Below are 7,263 nucleotides of genomic sequence, written 5' to 3'. Positions count from 1 at the left end.
GAAACTGCCATAACAAGTGAAGACTGTGATTAGGGGGCATCTCTGCATTCAGTATGGACAGGGGATTGCCTTGCACGCACAACATGGGGTTCTCTAACACGCACAACAGCGGAAGAGAAGAAGCAGTGGTGACACCGGCTGACATTAGTCGTGGAGCCTGGGGTTCGCCCCACAAAGTCGGTTGCTTTGCTGACATGTGCCTGATCATGCTTGTGGTGGTCAGGCTGGTAGTTTTGTCACCCCTGCTGATGCTGGCCTGGCAGGTGGTACAAATGGCCTTTTTGGGGTTATCAGCAGAGTCTTTAAAAAAATTCCAGACTCTGGAAGACCTACCGGTTGTACTGGTAACATCCCTCGTGTTGGCGTTACGGGGAACGGTTGCCCGCCTTCTGCATGCGGCCACCACACTGCTTTTTCCTGCCTGTTGGGGTACTCTGCGTCCCACCCACTGTGTGCTGCTGGCCTCGCTCTGCGTGTCCTCCTGCCACGTTGGGTCAGTTACTAGATCATCCACCACCTCCTCCTCTTCCACTTGCGCAAGACGGTCCTCCTCCTCACTTCATGGCAATTGTGTCTCGTCATCGTCCACCTCTTGTGACAAATTGACAGCGTCGCCTTCCTGTGGCCATGGCTGTTCAAATATTTGGCCATCGCTACATGAGATCTCCTCTTCCACCACTTCAAGCGGAGCAGGTGAGGGGCACAAATATGGAAATGGACCAGTGAACAGCTCTTCAGAGTGTCCAACTGTGGGATCAGTTGCTGTCTGACGAAACTTGGCATGGTGGGAGGAAGGAGCATCAGGGTGAGGAGGAGGATGCAGTCGAGACTCATGGCTACTAACACTTGACCGTGTGGAAGACAGACCGGAGTTGGTGGTGCCCAGGTAACTGGAAATATTATCTGCTATCCAATTAATAACCTATTCACACTGATCAGTTCGCAATAGTGGTGCCGTTGTGTGCTTCCCTAGTAATTCGGTCAAGAACTGGGAGCGAGAAGATGTGACTGTTGGTTGTGGCACATTTTCACCTTGGCCACGGCCCCATCCTCTGCACGCACCATCACCAAAACGTCCAGCTCCACGTCCCTTGCCACGCACCTTGCCCATTGTAAAAGAAGTAAAATAGATTACACTCGCACTATCAATGGCAAAAGGGTAATAGAAAGGAGATTTGAACCGTGGAACAGGAAAACCACAGTTCTAGTTATCTGGCCTACACCAGACTCTTTTAAACAGATATATTGGTGTCTGAACAGTCAGCGAGACACTGAAAATGTTTTTTTTTATGGAAAAAAGACAAAAAAGTGGATAATACAGAGATTTGACCCGTGGAACTGCAAAACCACAGTTATAATTTCCTGGTGTACACCAGACTTGTTAAAATAGATATATTTGTGTCTGAACAGTCAGCGACACACTCAAGCTGTTTTTTTTTTTATGGTAAAAAGGCAAGCAGGTTGATAACACCCAGATTTGAACCGTGGAAGAGGAAAAATACAGTTCTAGTTATCTGGCCTACACCAAACTCTTTTAAACAGATATATTTGTGTCTGAACACTCACAGACACAGTCAATTTTTTTTTTTTGGGGGGGGAATACCAAAAGGTTAATAAGACAGGTATTTGTACAATCTGACTGAGGAAATAGAAAAAAACAGGGTTTAGATGAAAAAGAAAGGATTTTTCCTGGCCCCTGAGACCTGGGTATAAGTCTAGCAATTTGACCAGCAGGAGCACACAGGACTGTAATGCAGTGTTTGTTGGTATTGCCACTGCGTCTCCTATACAGCCTGCCTGCCTGATATCTGGGATGGATATTAGTCCTGAGAAGGACTGTTTGTTTGATTTGGCAGGCTTTAGGGACCCTACACTAACTATTTCGCAGTATAAATCTCTCCCTAGCTCAGCAGCACTGACCCTACACTGTCTGATCCGGAGCGACTGTGTCCAATATGGCGGCGCCCGGTTTTAAATACTCGAGGTGACGCTGTGCGGCCAGCCAATCACTGTCACTGTAATGCTCACAAACAACTTGGCTGCGGCATTACAGTGACTGGCTGGCAATCCCTGCATGTTCATTGGCTCTGAAAAGAGCGCCAAACGTGCAGGGCGGAGACCCGAGTTCCCGCCCGAGTAACATGGAAATGCTCGGTGCTCGCCGAACATTCCGAGTAGTGAGATGCTCGGGCGAGTACCGACCAGTGTCGAGCATGCTCGCTCAACACTAATAAACAGATAGATAGAAAGATAGATAGATAACATTACAATACAATATATTGGTAAAAGCAAAGCACATATACTAAATGAGAACAGATACTACACTTGATGTTACCCAAAAGGCCGAGAAACGATAACCTGAATTAGTTTTGGCGTATAACTGCACCCTGTTTTTAAGAAGGCACTCATTGTAGGGATAGGGACAAAGACTCCCCTTAGAAAGACATATTGCTCATCAAGGGACACCATAAAACACACAACTTTACTGCTTGTTGCAGCTGCAGCACACGCAAACATTTTTAATCTGCATAAGTCTGCCTATTTTCACACATTCTCCCCTCCCCCCACTGTCCCACGCGCCTCAAGACAAGGGGATGGGGAAAGGATAAGTAATTAGTGAACAAACAAGCAGCCGTCCACCTTCTTCCTAGTCTGCAGGCTCCCTGCAGACTGAAGCTGAATGCAGCAGCACAGCCAGATAAAGGCCAGGAGCCCATTATTACACGTGCAATAATGTTCCATTCTTCCATTCTTGCATTATTCCATTGCTCCATTGTCCCATTCTCTTGCATTATTCCATTGTTCCATTTAGTCATTACATCTATTGCAAGCAATCTATCTGCCTGGGTGAAAACTAATAGGATGCTCTGATTGACAGACATGGGTAGCACTTTTAAACAACATCTCAGACCAAACTTTTTTAAATATTTTTTTTCATCCACAGATAGAAAATGAAAGAAGTCAGTGCTAAACCAGAGGGAGACAGAATTTCACTAAAGAAATCGTAGCGGCCCTAAATTTTTTTTTAAGTGCATCGAACTCAGCAACACCCAACTGATGGGACAGTTCAGTTAAAAGAGTAGCAGCTGATAACAAGGCTACTAACTAGGTATATGGTGCAACGATGTAGCGAAGGACAAATGCATTATTGCAGCTTTTCTCAGAAAGGAAGGGAAAGATAGATAGATAGATAACATTACAATACAATATATTGGTAAAAGCAAAGCACATATACTAAATGAGAACAGATACTACACTTGATATTAGCCAAAAGGCCGAAAAGCGATAACCTGAATTGGTTTTGGCCTATGACGGCACCCTGGCTTCAAGAAGGCACCCATTGTAGGGATAGCGACAAAGACTCCCCTTAGGAAGACATGTTTTTCATTAGTAGACACTTTAAAGCCCACAACTTTACTCCTTGTTGCAGCTGCAGCCCACTCGCACATTTTTAATCTGCATAAGTCTGCCTATTTTTACACATTCTCCCCTCCCCCCCAGTGTCCCATGCACATCAAGACAAGGGGATGGGAAGAGTATAACTAATTAGTGTACAAACAAGCAGCGGTCCACCTTCTTCCTAGTCTGCAGCATCCCTGTAGACTGAAGCTGACTGCAGCAGCACAGCCAGATAAAGGCCAGGAGCCCATTATGACATGTGCAATGATGTTCCATTCATCCATTCTTGCATTATTCCATTGTTCCATTGTCCCATTCTCTTGCATTATTCCATTGTTCCATTCACTCATTACATCTATTGAAAGCAATCTATCTGCCTGGGTGAAAACCAATAGGAAGCTCTGTTTGACAGACATAGGTAGCACTTTAAAACAACATCTCAGACCAATCTTTTTCATATCTTTTTTTTCATCCACAGATAGAAAATTAAAGAAGTCAGAGCTCCACCAGAGGGAGCCAGCATTTCACTGAAGAAATCTTAGTGGCCCCCAAATTTTTTTTAAATGCGTGGTACTCAGCAACACCCAACTGATGGTACAGTTGAGATATAAGAGTAGCAGCTGATAGCAAGGCCACTGACTACGTATATAGTGTGTGTGCAACGGTGTAGCAAAGGACAAATGCATTATTGCAGCTTATCTCAGGAAGGAAGGGATAGATAGATAGATAGATAGATAGATAGATAGACAGATAGATAAATAGATAGATAGATAGTGTAATGCAGCGCTAGTCATCACGCTGAGGAACGCTCGCTTCACCGGGTCAATTAAAGCACACAAGCCACGTCTTTCCGGTATTTCACAATCCAGCAGTTTATTACACTTCATAACTGTTCATAACATAGTCCATCTCAGTGGCTCGCCAACATATTACACTCATAATGTCCAAGAGCCTTTCCAGTGACAGACATCCCCACTTGGCTCCAGACACAGCCCTCAGCAAGGTAACAATATAAATGTCCACATCAAGCAGTGTTTTTAACTTTGCCACGTCGTAGCTGCTTCATTCAGTTCGGTTCTGCCACTGCTGTGGCTTTATGGCTTCCCAGATGGGGCCTCCGGGCCACGTACCTTCAAAGGCTACTGGTATGTTTACACACATAACATCCAGCCTCAGCCTTCCAGGACTCTTGCCTTCCAAGCCTCTCGCCTTCCAAGGCTACTGGCATCTCTTACCCACAAGGATCCAGCCTCTGCCTTTCAGGCTTCACCAGGCCTCACTAGGCCTCACTAGGCCTCTCCAGGCTAACGGTGTCCCACACACAAGGAACAGGCCTCACGCCTTTCACTGTCTCAAAAGAACCAAGATTTATATATCCTTCAGTGCATACAGGACCTGTGCTGATGTCACAGTCATGTGATCAGTCCTTCTGTGTGCACAGGACCTGTGCTGATGTCACAGTCATGTGATCAGTCACCTGAGGGAGAGGTACATGGTCAGCCAGAACACACTCTGGACCATTATAGTAATGCCGCAAGCCGCTGCATTACAATAGATAGACAGATAGATAACATTACAATACAATATATTGGTAAAAGCAAAGCACATATACTAAATTAGATCAGATACTACACTTGATGTTAGCCAAAAGGCCGAGAATGGATAACCTGAATTGGTTTTGGCCTATGACTGCACCCTATTTTCAAGTAGCCATCCATTGTAGGGATAGGGACAAAGACTCCCCTTAGGAAGACATGTTGTTCATCAATGGACACCAAAAAACCCACAACTTTACTCCTTGTTGCAGCTGCAGCACACGCACGCATTTTTAATCTGCATAAGTCTGCCTATTTTCACACATTCTCCCCTCCCCCCGCTGTCTCACGTGCCTCAAGACAAGTGGATGGGGAGAGGATAAGTAATTAGTGAACAAACAAGCAGCGGTCCACCTTCTTCCTAGTCTGCAGGCTCCCTGCAGACTGAAGCTGAATGCAGCAGCACAGCCAGATAAAGGCCAGGAGCCCATTATGACACGAGCAATGATGTTCCATTCTTCCATTCTTGCATTATTCCATTGTTCCATTGTCCCATTCTCTTGCATTATTCCATTGTTTCATTCACTCATTACACCTTTTGCAAGCAATCTATCTGTCTGCCTGGGTGAAAACCAATAGGATGCTCTGATTAACAGACATAGGTAGCACTTTAAAACAACATCTCAGACCAAACTTTTTATATCTTTTTTTTCATCCACAGATAGAAAATTAAAGAAGTCAGTGCTCCACCAGAGGGAGCTAGCATTTCACTAAAGAAATCGTGGCGGCTCCAAATTTTTTTTGAATGCGAGGTACTCAGCAACACCCAACTGAAGAGACAGTTGAGTTAAAAGAGTAGCAGCTGATAATAAGGAAACTGACAAGGTATATTTTGTTTTAGCAATGGTGTAGCAAAGGACAAATGCAATATTGAAGCTTATCTCAGGAAGGAAGGGATAGATAGATAGATAGATAGATAGATAGATAGATAGATAGCGTTACAATACAATATATTGGTAAAAGCAAAGCACATATACTAAATAAGAACAGATACTACACTTGATGTTAGCCAAAAGGCCGAGAAGCAATAACCTGAATTGGTTTTGGCCTAGGACTGCACCCTGTTTTCAAGAAGGCACACATTGTAGGGATAGGGACAAAGACTCCCCTTAGGAAGACATGTTGTTCATTAGAAGACACGTTAAAACCCACAACTTTACTGCTTGTTGCAGCTGCAGCCCACGCACGCATTTTTAATCTGCATAAGTCTGCCTATTTTCACACATTCTCCCCTCCCCCCCAGTGTCCCATGCGCGTCAAGACAAGGGGATAGGGAGAGGATAACTAATTAGTGAACAAATAAGCAGCGGACCACCTTCTTCCTAGTCAGCAGCCTCCCTGAAAACTAGAAGCTGAATGTAGCAGCACAGCCAGATAAAGGCCTGGAGCCCATTATGACACGTGCAATGATGTTCCATTCATCCATTCTTGCATTATTCCATTGTTCCATTGTCCCATTCTCTTGCATTATTCCATTGTTCCATTCACTCATTACATCTATTGCAAGCAATCTATCTGCCTTGGTGAAAACCAATAAGAAGCTCTGATTGACAGACATAGGTAGCACTTTAAAACAACATCTCAGACCAAACTTTTTTATATCCTTTTTTTCATCCACAGATAGAAAATTAAAGAAGTCAGAGCTCCACCAGAGGGAGCCAGCATTTCACTGAAGAAATCGTAGCGGCCCCCAAATTTTTTTTGAATGCGTGGTACTCAGCAACACCCAACTGATGGGACAGTTGAGTTATAAGAGTAGCAGCTAATAACAAGGCCACTGACTAGGTATATGGTGTGTGTGCAACGGTGTAGCAAAGGACAAATGCACTATTGCAGCTTATCTTAGGAAGGAAGGGATAGATAGATAGATAGATAGATAGATAGATAGATAGATAGATAACATTACAATACAATATATTGGTAAAGGCAAAGCACATATACTAAATAAGAACAGATACTACACTTGTTGTTAGCCAAAAGGCCGAGAAGCAATAACTTGAATTTGTTTTGGCCTATGACTGCACCCTGTTTTCAAGAAGGCACCCATTGTAGGGATAGGGACAAAGACTCCCCTTAGGAAGACATGTTGTTCATTAGTAGACTCGTTAAAATCCACAACTTTACTGCTTGTTGCAGCTGCAGCCCACGCGCGCATTTTTAATCTGCATAAGTCTGCCTATTTTCACACATTCTCCCCTCTCCCCCAGTGTCCCATGCGCGTCAAGACAAGGGGATGGGGAGAGGATAACTAATTAGTGAACAAACAAGC

The 7,263-nt window shown here is 44.3% G+C and overlaps 5 pseudogenes; all 5 read right to left on the bottom strand.

Annotated features, from left to right (window-relative positions):
- Positions 1-2,147: 2,147 nt before the first annotated feature.
- Positions 2,148-2,355, bottom strand: LOC141160267 (U2 spliceosomal RNA; annotated as a pseudogene).
- Positions 2,356-3,185: 830 nt separating this feature from the next.
- On the bottom strand, positions 3,186-3,287 carry LOC141160311 (U2 spliceosomal RNA; annotated as a pseudogene).
- Positions 3,288-4,882: 1,595 nt separating this feature from the next.
- On the bottom strand, positions 4,883-5,063 carry LOC141160264 (U2 spliceosomal RNA; annotated as a pseudogene).
- An 863-nt stretch (positions 5,064-5,926) lies between these two features.
- Positions 5,927-6,023, bottom strand: LOC141160307 (U2 spliceosomal RNA; annotated as a pseudogene).
- Positions 6,024-6,881: 858 nt separating this feature from the next.
- LOC141160337 (U2 spliceosomal RNA) lies at positions 6,882-6,987 on the bottom strand (annotated as a pseudogene).
- Between the last annotated feature and the right edge of the window lie 276 nt (positions 6,988-7,263).

Source organism: Phyllobates terribilis, unplaced genomic scaffold, assembly GCF_046119375.1.
Source record: "Phyllobates terribilis strain yellow unplaced genomic scaffold, ASM4611937v1 Scaffold_8__6_contigs__length_399053987, whole genome shotgun sequence".
In the NCBI taxonomy this organism is placed as follows: Eukaryota; Metazoa; Chordata; class Amphibia; order Anura; family Dendrobatidae; genus Phyllobates; species Phyllobates terribilis.
This window is presented reverse-complemented; position numbering and strand designations above follow the sequence as displayed.